We start from the raw sequence: 13418 nt of genomic DNA, 5'->3' as shown, positions 1-13418 counted from the left end.
CTGTTCCACTCACAAATCCGCACTTGTTGAAGTTCTCTTTTTTCACTTATTGGCTTTGCTGTTTTAAAAGTGTCCAGTTTATTTCTCATAAATTGGCAACTGAAGATTAGCACGTCCACAGTGGCGCATCTGTTGGCCAAAGCCCCAGTAAGCGGAGCTGTGATTAAACTGGATGATTATACAGGCATAAACTCAGATAAAGCCAGCTGCGCGTTCTGAAATGGATACCCTCTTATTGACGGTGTTTGTATAAATATGTCAGTGCTCTCCTGTGAGTCAGTGATGGGGTATGGGGGGGGGGGGGTTGCGGTTCTTACCCCTCCCTGTAACGATGAGTAGCTTCTCTAAGTGCTGTGTTGTTTGGAGCTCGGTGTTTACACTGCCAGCGCCTCCTGTAACCAGATTAGCCTGGGATCAGACCTTTGTGCCAGATAATCCACAGTCTGGCCTGGTCTCTCACCCACCCACCCGTCCCAGCCCACAGGCGGGAAGCTGGCTCTGCCGGGGGGGGTGGGGGTGGGGGGTGGGGCACCATCTCCACCTCTCCCCTGCCTGGGGTCCCTTCGGCCAGGCGCTCTGACGTGTCCGAGGGGGAGCTGGGGGGGGAGGGAAGACGGATGATAGCCGGGGTCACAGAGCGTCCAGAGCAGATGTGTCCCGGGGGGAGGGGGGAGGGGGGAGGGGGGATTGGAGGGGTTGGAGGGGTCGTTGTGCTTTTCTCGCCCCACGCACACACTGAACAACCCTGCCAATGAGAAGGCCGTCCTTCACCAGACCGTGACGGGAGGGAAGGTGGAGGAGGTGGGAGATCACTGTGGAGATAGAACACTTTGCTGTTTTGCTGGATTTGTACAAAGACACGGTTCAAATTGTCTCCACGAAGTCACACAGGCTTCATGTGCTGGGAGTGGAAAACATGACCCGGTAACAACTGGGGAAAAAAAACCTTTTTGTTTTTGGAAGCAAAGTATAGCTGCACTCTCTGCCAAGGATTTCACAAATCCTAATCCTCTAATGGCCTTTGCAGTTGGTTGTCTTTTTTTTCCTTCTTTTTTTAGATTTTGTGCTGAGCAGTGCTTACCCATTTCTAATCAGTCAGAGGTCCTTCAGTGTTCATCCAAGTGGCTGGGAGATTGACTCTGAAGGATTCCCCTCCTCTCTGTTTAATCAAAGGTGAGCCATTCACAATTAGCTGAGCCTGAAAAACCTCTTTCTCTTTCCCTGAGAATTTGCGTTGAAAGCGAGGCTTATCTACACAGAGCTGTGGCCTTTCAGAGCCAGCTCTCCCAGTGATCTGTCGCAACAAGTCTCACCAGGACAAACAGCGAGCAGAGCTCTGGAAAACAGCTGAACACCCCTCCCCCTCCCCCCTCCCTTTAGAACCTCAACACCCTGCTCAATTAGTGCTTCGGTCCCCGCCCCCCACTCAACTCGTTAGCAGATGTGAATTCAGAAAACGTAATTGTGCATTAAAATAAAAATGGAGTAGTTTTGCTTCTATGTTTTTCTTCTATGTTTCTTCGACAGATCACCCAGGATCAATTCAGTCTGCTCTCTCCATGTAGCATCCACACTGGCAGACACACGCACGCAGCACACACTGAGAAACTTCTTCATATTCCTCATCCCTCACCACCTGGACCTCCCTACCCCGCCAACCAAATGTGGGAACACTGAGCAAGCCTTTTAATTTTCTAAAATGCCACCCAAGAGTCTCATATAAAATAACTGTGCTTATCTTCACAGCATTTCACTGTTTTACATGTAAATAGGGAAAAGTTATACTTTAATGAATTTATGTTTGATGCCAACAGTCCACTTAATGGTAGAAGTACTCTATGCTTTCATTTAGCAGGCTTGCTCTGTAAAAAAAGTTTTGCAATAAATCTTGATGCATTTCTAGTGGTTACATGCATTGCTATATTCAATTTACATCTCTATAATCAGAAGACCAGAAGAAATATGACTAGCACTAACTTTGTGTTTGACTCCGGTGTACATGATTTATGTCTGTAGTAAAAATTTAGCAGTAGATTAAACTTTCTGAGTTTTTCAAGTGATGCATATGAAATATGAATATATTTTAAATATTGGCACATCTACTCTCTGGCTGGGCAGAAAGAGATGCAAAAACATGTGAATGATCACATTCTGTTCTGCATAATTCATAATTCAGGCACAACAAAATATTTCAGTTCAAAGTGAATCATCATCAGGAGCTGAATCTATCATCTCTAAGATGGCACCCTGCTTCTCAATTTATTTGATTGATATTTTAAACCCGGCAGTAAATTTCTCAGGATGATTGGAGTGAGGCGTTTTATAGGGCCGAGCGGGTCGCCCTCCTCCTGAGGAAGCGGGTCGTGATGTTAATCTGCTCTCACAGACGCCGTCACCGGGGGTGACTCACAGGGCTGGGGCTTTAAGGAGCATGCGTTAGTGCAGCAGGATGTTTACCGAAGCGTTCCAGGTTAAGTGCCTGGCCTGGGGCTGCGGCAGCAGTCTGTCACTGCTCCTGGGTGGGGAAGCCAGCTGAAGCACTCATCCTGCAGTCCACAGTCCAGCCCTGAATGGGGTTTGGGTGGCCATGCAGCTTAATGGCTACTGAGCTAAGTAGTGGGCTTTCATGCTTGATTCCAAGGTTTGTTTCCACTGCTGTTGTATCCAAGAGCAAGGCACTTAACCTGAATGGCTTCAGTACATATCCGGCTGTATAAATGAGATTGTATGTAAAAATGTAAGCTGTGTTAGTAACTCTGGATAGGAGAGTCTGCTCAGTGCCTGTATGTAATGTGAATTTAAAATAGCAATGTAAAAATTCTGTGTAATGGCACTGCCCAGGGAGTGAGGTATTCAGTTGCTAGGTTTTCTCCAGCCTTTTTGCACAAGGGCAGCTCCTCTGGTTGTTGGTTGGTTGGGCTTTGGTACTGCTGTGCAGCTTCTCTGTTGGACTCCAGAGCAAAAAGAAGTGGCACGGGGGAAGCATGCTCTTCAGAGGGTACGCACGCTGCACTCCCACACTGATGGAGGGTGATGCAGCAGACCAATGCTCTGATAAAATTAGATTGAAATTCCAAATTGTGAGAAAACGTAGAAATGAGGGTATGAAAGCGATTGAAGGGCAGAAAGTAGGGCTCCATCTTGAATCTGAACCAGCAATCTCTAGTAATGACTCTTTAACCACTATACCTCACCACATACTAATGATAAGGGCTAATTGTATATATTTAGCTTTTTTGTCAAAGCAGTGGCTTTTTTTAAAATGTAGCCTTTGCCAGAAGCACATGCCTTTAACAATCTGTGGCCCTGGATGGGCGCATTTGCAGGGGTGCGGTGCGGTGTGGGGCAGTGTTGTGTCTGCGGTGAGGCCCCCCCCAACCCCACCCCCCACCCCCGCCCGCCCAAACCTCACTGTGTTTACAGCTCCCCGCTCCGCTGCAGCATACCTGAGCTAGCTGAGCCTTATCGGGCCATTTTTAAAGAGAACTGTGCTTCAAGCACTCACCCCTCCCCCCACTAACCCCACCCCAGTCCTCTGTAATAATTACCCCCAGCGCTGTTTTAATTCCTGTGTCTGCTCGTTGATCTGCTTAGCGCTGCTGCTTAAGCTTCAGAGGGGCTCCTCTGATTGAGGAGGGCTTCCCCTTAAGTGTTGTTTTCTCTGCGGACACCCCCGCTCAGAGCGACTCACATCGCTCTCATTCTGCACGACCCACACGCACACTGAACTGAGCTTCCTTAGGCCTGTTTTGCTATGGATGTGCCCCATGTGGGAATCAACCTGCAATTTTAGGGTTACAGACCTATAACTCACCCTCTGTTCCTCGCCAGCTGTGTTTTTGTTTGTGGTCACAGGACCAGGAACCGTGGATGACGATCTCAAGATCAATCCGAGAACACCCATGCTCCACATTTTCCACTCTCTACATAATATTATAGCCTGATTACTTAACCTCTGACCCCGCTAGCTTTGGTCTGGAGTAACGGTGCGAAGGTATGCCATGGTATTAAATGGACAAATGGGGTGCAACGAGGTTCCTCACAGACCAAATACAGATCTTTCACAGTTTTCCCCGTGTGAACCTTTTCACATTTTATCATTTTACTCCTTAAAAGGGTAACGCATTGAAATGCTTTTCCCTTCCCCAACACAATAAATTGAACACATTTATGTTTCAAAAACGTTTTTTCAACTTTTTTTTTTTACAAAAATGAAAGAAGTACATTGCTCATTTACAACAGTCAATAAGGATTCAATTGTAGACAGGCTTTTGGCAGAAATTGCAGCTCTGAGTATAATGTACAATTGCATTAAGTGTCTGCATAAAGTGTGTGACCGAGTTACTGTTCTGAGTCTCATATTTTTGTCGCGTTGCAACCTATGCTATCATTGATTTGGGAAACTGGCTTACTAGACCCATTTTCCCTTGTCTACAATGACAGCACATATCCCCCGGCAAAATCAACCCGCTCGACTGTGCAGAATTACTGTGGATTTGTGAAAAAGGAGGGTTCTCTTAGAAGACAATTCCCTAATCTACAGAAAGTGTGAAAAATCTGTCAAAGGGAATATGCATCCAGTCTCTTATTTCACCTTTGGGAGCACCTTCCCTGAAGTTATGCTAATAAAGCAGAAATGACTCTCATGAAAACATAATGACTGGTGTACATTTACATAGGTAGTGTACAGGGATGTCTCTTTTGCCAGTAGCAGAGTGTAAGGGTGTTCATATTTTAACCAATGCACTTTAATGAATGTTTCAAATGTTGTGTGACTATGAAGAACAAATGCTATTAGCATTCTTGTGTGAACCTATTGCAGGTGTACTATGGTTTGCCACAGTCAATGTTGCATCTGGGAATTATTCATTGTTTTTTAGTTTTATCAGAGGGCATCCCACCATTAAAGATATACTGTCTATGGAATTGTTTTCTCACAGAAATATGTATTCTGCAAGAGTTGCATTCAGCAATATTCATTTAAAAAGCACATCCACACACACACACACACACACGCATACACACACATTACTAATTATATATGTGTGTGTGTGTGTGTGTGTGTGTGTGTGTGTGCAAATGTGCAATTAGCCGGGTTTGGCTGTGTGTATGTGATCTTCATATTGTTTTGAATATCTTGAATACTCCAAAATATTCATATCATTCCACCTCTCATTGTGGATATGAATTAATCCATAGGAGGCTTGATGTACCGGATCCACCTCTATCATGGCCCTGCTACAACGTGTAAATAACTATGGAAGAAGAATAGTTTGGACCAGTGGGGTCTCTAGGTTATACAGGGCATAACTGTAGCATTGTGGATGGAGGGAGTGATCACTGACATATGGCAGCATCCGTAAAGTGCACCACAAGCACAGGCTGCACAACAGGTTTGCATCAAAGCCTTGGGTCACCCAAGGCTCTTCTGGTTACCACTTTGTTAGCGTCTCTCTTCCCACAGGCTGTTGCTTGTTGCAGGTGCTAGCTGTGCTGTAGTACTGTGTGAAGTGTTTAGCATTTCACCCCACAGACTGTTGCTTGTTGCAGGTGTTAGCTGTCCTGTAGTACTGTGTGGGCTGCAGTGTGGGGGATGGTCACTAGTTCACAGGCAGGCGCGTCGGAGGAGTGCACATGATTCAGCTGTACTGCCATCCCCCCAGAGGCACCATTTCCAGCTCCACACTGAGTAGGGAAAAAAGCAGCTAAAAATGTGAATATTCCTCTCTGTTCACACAACAGACTTTAGCGTATCTTGGGATGAATCCATCATTTGTGATGCAGCATTCACATCTAAAATATGTCTTTTCACATGTAAAGCATTTTAAGGACTGTTCTTTGTTATCTATTATCTATTCTCCAGATCAAGTGGTAGCTGGAATGCTGTGCTTCTGGAGGAACGTGTGCAGGCTTGCATCGCAATTACAGTCTGACACGGGTTCTTGCATTACAGTGCACTGAATAAGCTCAGCTCGGAAAAGGCAATAGACCTGACGATGCTGAAATGCATTACAAAGGGGATTTCACTGCCCATGCCATGTACTGTTGAAGAGCTGAGCATTCCATTATTCCTGCTAGACAGCGTGTAGTTCTTTGGGCCGGCCAGGCTTTAATGACACATCTATCTATAAAAGTGTGTAGCTTCCCAGAACATTTGGAGCATTAGGAGCAAAAAAAAATCAATCCGAACTGATGGCTCATTGGTAGTCTCCTTTGTTGCTTAGGATTGCGAGATGGACGCCGAGATGGAATAATTGATTAAGTATTGAACCGCCCTCAGAAATGATGGATTCTGGGAGTCAAACTGCTTACCTCTGCCATTCTCACTTCGGAGGTGGTAATCGAACCACACACCGGCTCCCTGCGAGCGAGCGAGCGAGCGAGGCAGGCAGTTTAGACATGATCCGCGCGGAGACGGAGAGGGGAAAGAGCGAGAGACGTCTGGTTGTGATCAGCCTTCCCTCCGTGGAGGATGCGCTCGGCGCTCTGAATGCAGCCGTCCCCTTGAACTGTGAACATGTCTCACATTCCACGCTTTGATCTGATCTTCCTGCGGTGTGATAGGCTGAGACGCTCCCTGACAGCTGGATGTGTCGGCTCTGCCAGGCTCTGTGTGCTCTCACTCGTCATTACGCGCTAATACAAACACACTCATACAAACGCACTCATACTAACACGCTCGTATAAAAGGCACTCATACAAACACGCTCATACAAACACACTCATACAAACACACTCATACAAACGCACTCATGCAAACACACTCATACAAACGCGCTCATACAAACGCGCTCATACAAACACACTCATACAAACACACTCGTACAAACGCACTCGTACAAACGCGCTCGTACAAACACACTCATACAAACGCACTCATACAAACGCACTCATACTAACACACTCGTATAAAAGGCACTCATACAAACACACTCATACAAACGCACTCGTACTAACACACTCATACAAACACACTCATACAAACACACTCATACAAACGCACTCGTACTAACACACTCGTATAAAAGGCACTCATACAAACACACTCATACAAACGCACTCGTACTAACACACTCGTACAAACTCACTCATACAAACATGCACATACAAACGCAATCATACAAACACATTCATACAAACGCACTCATACAAACACACTCATAAAAACGCACTCATACAAACACGCACATACAAACGCAATCATACAAACACATTCATACAAACGCACTCATACAAACGCACTCATACAAACGCACTCGTACTAACACACTCGTACAAACACACTCATACAAACGCACTCATACAAACGCACTCGTACTAACACACTCGTACAAACACACTCATACAAACGCACTCATACAAACGCACTCGTACTAACACACTCATATAAACGTGCTCATACAAACGCACTCATACAAATGCGCTCATACAATCCATACAAACTGCTATCAGCACATACAAACGACATGCACTCATAAACAGCGCTCATACAAACACGCTCATACAAACACACTCTACAACCATCATACAACCCTCATACAAACGCACTCATATAAACGCGCTCATACAAACACGCTCGTACAAACACACTCATACAACTCACTCATACAAACACACTCATACAAACTCACTCATACAAACGCACTCATACAAATGCGCTCATACAAATGCACTCATACAAACTCGCTCATACAAACGCACTCATACAAACGCACTCATATAAACGCACTCATATAAACGCGCTCATACAAACGCCACACAACAAACTCAGCTCATACAAACCCTCATACAAACTCACTCATACAAACAACTCATACAAACACGCCGTACAAACACCTCATACACATCCCATCAAACACCTTACAAACACCTCATACAAACTCACTCATACAAACGCACTCATAAACGCACTCATACAAACCACTCATACACGCCTCATACAAACGCACTCATACAAACACACTCATACAAATGCACTCATACAAACTCGCTCATACAAACTCACTCATACAAACGCACTCGTACAAACATGCGCTCCCGTTCACACTGCGCGGGTAGCAGCCCGACTGGGGTGCGTTTCTCCCAGTCGCACCGGGAGCCTGGTGGCGTTTTTCGTTGTAAGTGCTCCTAAGTGTTTTAATCCCTGATATGACAGCCAGCCGTTAATCAGTGGCCCCCCATCCTGCCGTTAGCCATGCGTGTGTTCGCCCTGACGTGAGGAAACTGAGAGAAGAATGCCGAGCTGGCCCGGGGCCCGCCCGCACCTGGGGCCCTGCGCTAAATGTTAGCGGCAGGGCCTGGCTGTGGTCTCCGGCTGTGTGAGAGTGTGTGTGTGTATGTGTGTGTGTGTGTGTGTGTATGTCTGTGCATGTGCGTGTGAGAGTGTGTGTGTGTGTATGTGTGTGTGTTTGTGTTTGTATGTCTGTTCATGTGCGTGTGTGAGTGAGTGTGTGTGTGTGCACGTGTGTATGTCTGTGCATGTGCGTGTGTGAGTGAGTGAGTGTGTGTGTCTGTGTATGTGCATGTGTCTGTGTGTGTATATGTGTGTGTGTGAGCATGCATGTGTGTGTGTGTGTGTGTGTGTGTGTGTGAGCACGCATGTGTTGGGTTGTGCAGGAGCGATGCCCGATTTCCATTTTTATTAACAATCGGGTTACCTCTGTCAGGGAGACAGATGGATGTGAGCTGGCGGATCAATGTCACTCCGCCTCCAGCATGCCAAAGGAGCCGGCGCCGGCGAAGCGTTAACTGCTTCCTGCCTCCCTCCTCCCCTCCACCACAAGGTCCCTCCTCCCCTCCACCACACGGTCCCTCCTCCCCTCCACCACACAGTCCCTCCTCCCCTCCACCACAAGGTCCCTCCTCCCCTCCACCACACGGTCCCTCCTCCCCTCCACCACACGGTCCCTCCTCCCCTCCACCACACGGTCCCTCCTCCCCTCCACCACACGGTCCCTCCTCCCCTCCACCACACGGTCCCTCCTCCCCTCCACCACACGGTCCCTCCTCCCCTCCACCACACGGTCCCTCCCCTCCCCTCCACCACACGGTCCCTCCTCCCCTCCACCACACGGTCCCTCCTCCCTCCACCACATGGTCCCTCCTCCCCTCCACCACACGGTCCCTCCTCCCCTCCACCACACGGTCCTCCTCCCCTCCACCACATGGTCCCTCCTCCCCTCCACCACACGGTCCCTCCTCCCCTCCACCACACGGTCCCTCCTCCCCTCCACCACACGGTCCCTCCTCCCCTCCACCACACGGTCCCTCCTCCCCTCCTCCCTCCACCACACGGTCCCTCCTCCCCTCCACCACACGGTCCCTCCTCCCCTCCACCACACGGTCCCTCCTCCCCTCCACCACACGGTCCCTCCTCCCCTCCACCACACGGTCCCTCCTCCCCTCCACCACCCGGTCCCTCCTCCCCTCCACCACACGGTTCCCTCCTCCCCTCCACCACACGGTCCCTCCTCCCCTCCACCACACGGTCCCTCCTCCCCTCCACCACACGGTCCCTCCTCCCCTCCACCACACGGTCCCTCCTCCCCTCCACCACCACGGTCCTCCTCCCCTCCACCACACGGTCCCTCCTCCCCTCCACCACACGGTCCCTCCTCCCCTCCACCACCGGTTCCCTCCTCCCCTCCACCACACGGTCCCCTCACCTCCCCTCCACCACACGGTCCCTCCTCCTCTCCACCACACGGTCCCTCCTCCCCTCCACCACACGGTCCCTCCTCCCCTCCACCACCCGGTTCCTCCTCCCCTCCACCACACGGTCCCTCCTCCCCTCCACCACACGGTCCCTCCTCCTCTCCACCACACGGTCCCTCCTCCCCTCCACCACACGGTTCCTCCTCCCCTCCACCACACGGTCCCTCCTCCCCTCCACCACACGGTTCCTCCTCCCCTCCACCACACGGTCCCTCCTCCCCTCCACCACCCGGTTCCTCCTCCCCTCCACCACACGGTCCCTCCTCCCCTCCACCACACGGTCCCTCCTCCCCTCCACCACACAGTCCCTCCTCCCCTCCACCACAAGGTCCCTCCTCCCCTCCACCACAAGGTCCCTCCTCCCCTCCACCACACGGTTCCTCCTCCCCTCCACCACACGGTCCCTCCTCCCCTCCACCACACGGTTCCTCCTCCCCTCCACCACACGGTCCCTCCTCCCTCCACCACACAGTCCCTCCTCCCCTCCACCACAAGGTCCCTCCTCCCCTCCACCACAAGGTCCCTCCTCCCCTCCACCACACGGTTCCTCCTCCCCTCCACCACACGGTCCCTCCTCCCCTCCACCACACGGTTCCACCCACAGTCCCCGCGTTCGTGCCGTCCCTGTCCCCGTTCCAGTTCGCACAGGGCTTCATTACACATTCTCTTTGTGTGGGCCGTCAGTGTGCACTTGAGATAATATTCCAAGTGTCACATTTCTGTGGTAGCACACAGATACACACTCAAACACACTGGGATGCTCATGCAGTCAGGAAATAATAGTGTTGCACATTTGCAGGCGGCCCCCAGCCACCTGCTTGAAGTTATTAAACTGACTGCAAAGGTATTATTAGATGTTATTACACTATTGCACTTTATTGGATAGTAATCCAGTATTTGGCTTGTAAGAGCGCAGTGGCGAACCTCCACAGGAAGAGCAGCAGTCGGGTTTTAATGAAATGATTTTTAAAAAGACAGGATGTGTTCACTTCTGCGTTTTTGTGTGTGTGTATATGTCAGCCATGAGGAGAGCAGGCAGTTGGAGTCTGGGACAGAGCGAGCGATTCGCTCAGACGTGTCCTTCAGGGGCGGTCACAGTGGGAGAGAAAGAGAGAGAGCTCACGGATTTGTAAGGATCTGAGAGGCAGCCCACAGACACAGGGCAGGTTATCTCTGCCTGCTGGTGCTGCAGAGGGACTCTTAATGTGAGAGGAGACTGCAGCGGGAGGAAGGGGGGGGTGGTAGGCGGGTGTATGTGGGGCCAGCAGACTCTTAAATGTAGGAATTGCTTCACTGGCTCTGCTCCACTGACTGCTGTTTTAGTCAGTGTAACATCACGATGTAGCCACCTGACCACACACACAAAACTATGTGATGGTTTGACAGTTACCTGCACGTGTGTGCACATGTCCCCAATCACACACAGCACAACCAAACAAAAATATCTATTCAGACATGAGTCTGCAAACACACACACACACACACACACACACACACACTGTCTCTCTCTCACTTTTTTCCTCTTACTCGCACATACACACATGCATGCATAGAGAGTGTCTCTCTCTTCACACACACATAGAGCAGATGTCTCCATATGCCTGTGCAGCAGGGTGGCCTCCCCCTCTGTGCTGATCCCCAGAGAACAGCCCTGCACTTTAGCTGACCGTTAAACAAGCTCCACCACCATCACCACCACCGCTGCTGCTGCTGCTCAGCTATGGAAGGGGGTGGGGGAGGGGGGGGAGGGGGGGGCACAAAGGCTGACATCTCCCGCCTTCCGAAGCCCCGAGTCTGTGCAGTGACGGGGCGGGCGGGCGGGCGGGCAGCGGAGAGAGAGGGAGAAGAAAAGAGCCCCCTGCAGCAGTGTCAGTGCGCTGTCAGCCCTGACGCGTCTCTCCCTCCGCATCGCTGCACACATATGCAAATGCGCCCGCCTCTCCCCAATGCGGCGCTCTAGATCAACTTCAGTCCACCCCCCCCTCCCGCTTCACTCCTCTGCTCTCAGCAGACCTGCGCCGCTGCTAATAAAGAGCTTTCTCTGCACGCCTCAGAGATCAAATAAAGAAATGCTCTGCACATTCCATAGGCTGTGTGTGTGTGTGTGCGTGTGTGTGTGGGAGAAAGAGGGATGTATATGTTTGCGTGCGAGAAGGAGAAACCGTGTGGGTGTATGTGCATTTGTGAGAGAAAGAATCTCTCAAAGATCTCTCACAAAGAATCTCTCTCTGTCTTTGTGTCTGTGAGAGACTGTATGTGTGTGCATAACAGTGAGAGATTGACTGTGCGTGTGAGCGCGCCTGCATGTGTGTGTATGCTGGCACGGGTCATATGTTCTTACATAATGCTAATTATGTTGTGATAGCTCGTTAAAAAAACCCTCAGTGACCTGATTATTTCTGAACATTTGCAGTTGGGATTTCAATAGACACCAACAGTGTCTCAGTAGTAATCAAGACTCCCACATCGTTTGAGTTCTACTGTGTGATCCGTCTAAATCCTGAATTGAATTTGATGTTATAATTTGGGGCTGGTGATGGACGGACTTTGCCTTTTATTAACTTCTGTTATTCACTTTTTCAGAGTCCCCCAATAATCCTAAAGCCAGCAGGTTTTCCAGTAAATTGTGCTGATGACATTGAAACAAGCTGCTTTAAAAACCAGCATGAACTAAATTGGATGTAGGTACATGCTCTGGGGTTATTTTTAAAGACCCTGGCATTCCGATTTAGTTCAGGTTTACGGTCTTTGTATGCATTTTAATTTAATCATTTATTTTCCCACACATGAGATTGGCATTTCTGCTGCACAGCCTAGGATTTGCTGTGTGTGTGTGTGTGTGTATGTGTGTGTTTGTTTGTGCGTGTATGTGCGTCCGTGTGCGTGTGCGTGTGCGTGTGCGTGTGCGTGTGTGTGTGCGTGTGCGTGTGCGTGTGCGTGTGCGTGTGTGTGAGTGTGAGTGTGAGTGTGGGTGTGTGAGGGTGTTGGGGACTGGGGAGGTAGCTTCAGTTTAACGGACCTGGTCTCCTCACCATTACCTTATGTGTCTGACATAGGGGTTGAAGACCAAAGTGGTCTCTTGTACAAACACTGGCAGCACAAATGCCTCCCCCCACCTACAGTGAGAGCAGCCCTCTGCCTGTCACCAACATGGCTGGTGACAACTGTGCTCTAAATGGAGATACGGTATGTCCTCTTCCCAACCTCTAAAATAGCTGTACGTGTTTCACCCACATAAATATGGCACACAGTCAACACTCTCTCATTACGTGTACTGCAGAAGACAAGTGGGCAGTAAGCATACTTACCTCAGTCAAGTGCACGCTTATGAGCAGATGTACGGAAGGTTAGCTAAATAAGACAGGCAAATGGCTACTAAGTGAGGCTGCAGTGAGTGATTTGGGTTTTGGGGAGGGGGTGGGCTAGTGGGGGAGGGGTGGGTAGCTGCCACACAGAGGAAATGGCGGGGAGGGGTTTTTAATGAGAATGAGAGGGATCTGTGGTCCCAGCATTGCAGATGACCCCAAGCGGTGGGGGGAGGTTCCGTCCCTGCACGGACAGCCCCGTCGCGGTGGCGAGGCCAGGGGCCCGGGCGTAGCGCTGAGAGCCTGTGGAGGATCCCCTCTCCTCCCCCCCTCCGGAGCGGCGGGCCCCAAACGCCATGTGGCAGGTGGAATTGATTAACGTCGTAGCGCATTAGGGAC

General features: G+C 50.0%; 1 long non-coding RNA gene across 2 annotated transcripts in view; it reads left to right on the top strand.

Annotated features, from left to right (window-relative positions):
• The window catches only part of LOC135242302 (uncharacterized), a 62626-nt gene that overhangs the window by 38437 nt on the left and 10771 nt on the right, over nucleotides 1–13418 (top strand). Inside the window, exons 3-4 of one of the 2 annotated variants that reach the window (XR_010326301.1) lie at nucleotides 1059–1173; nucleotides 1528–1863. The exons of the other annotated variant lie outside the window; for it this stretch is intronic. This is a non-coding gene — a long non-coding RNA (uncharacterized LOC135242302). Of the gene's footprint in view, nucleotides 1–1058; nucleotides 1174–1527; nucleotides 1864–13418 lie in introns of those variants that run through there. 2 annotated transcript variants of the gene reach the window in all.

This window comes from Anguilla rostrata, chromosome 16 (genome assembly GCF_018555375.3).
Source record: "Anguilla rostrata isolate EN2019 chromosome 16, ASM1855537v3, whole genome shotgun sequence".
NCBI lineage: Eukaryota > Metazoa > Chordata > Actinopteri > Anguilliformes > Anguillidae > Anguilla > Anguilla rostrata.
The sequence above is the reverse complement of the archived record's forward strand: the minus strand, read 5'-3'. Positions and strand labels throughout refer to the sequence as shown.